Consider the following 1,066-nt stretch of genomic DNA (forward strand, 5'->3'; position numbering starts at 1 on the left):
GGTATCCAAAGGTATGTGTTAGTCGGAAAGAAAGGTAGATGCAAACTTTTAAGATAGGATAAGATGATAGGACAATGGACAATATATTAATCTGCCCCCATGCATATATGTTAAATCGTGCCTTTGGATGCTAAAACTGGGTGAATGAAATTAATTTAGATAAACTTCCATTGTCCTCTTCCTCCCTGATATTTTTACCTCTACATTTCTTTCTGATATATTGCAAAGTGGATTAATCATTTTTGTTTAAGCGAAGCTTTTCTATAATTAGGGTCGGTCCGTCCGTCCGAGATAGTTAGCTTTTTTATTCGTTAATTTAGGAATGTTAGAATTGTCCTATTGATTTCAAACTTTGCATGGTGATTCCTGTAGTCGTTAGGTACGATTTAGAAAGCGTAGCAACTCTTTAATCGTTACCAGAATGTCCGCACGTCCATTTTAAACGTGTTGATTTTTTTACTTTTTTAATAACAATTTTTTATGTGATAAAAACATCCGATTGATCTGATTTTTGATTACTGATTCCTATTACAATAGAGTACAATATTATGAGCAAAGCATCTCTATAATCAAGTATTAAAAATGTCGGTATGTCCTTAAACAGAAATCTGCATTTAAGAAGTTTTGCAACAAATTTACGTATAATTTTGTCAAACCTTATATTTTCATATTTTGTATATTCAGTTCTGACACTTGACAAAAGTTAATGTTCGTCTGTCATAACGTTTCAGAGCTTCGCTTTTATGGATGTTGTCATCCTTGTTCGAAAATTTTTAGCTTTATTTAAAAATGAATTAAGATTTGTCTATATTTTTAGTTGCGCTGCGTCTGAGGTATTTTGCGTTGCATCAAAACAATTTAAGAAAACTTATAAAATAGTATAAAACGAACTTGTTGGTCTTCACAGAAACCTAACTTGTTCTGGGATAAATAAAAAATATGTTAGACAAAGATTCATAAAAATTTATTTTATGTGGTCAGAATTTTATTTTTAAACATTTCTTTTTATGTTGCTGTTGTAATTTCCAGCGGGTGGGGGGGGGGGGGTGGGGGGGCTTGGACTGTA

The sequence above is a fragment of the Acartia tonsa genome, chromosome 5, assembly GCF_053477335.1.
Source record: "Acartia tonsa isolate MP-2025a chromosome 5, ASM5347733v1, whole genome shotgun sequence".
NCBI lineage: Eukaryota > Metazoa > Arthropoda > Copepoda > Calanoida > Acartiidae > Acartia > Acartia tonsa.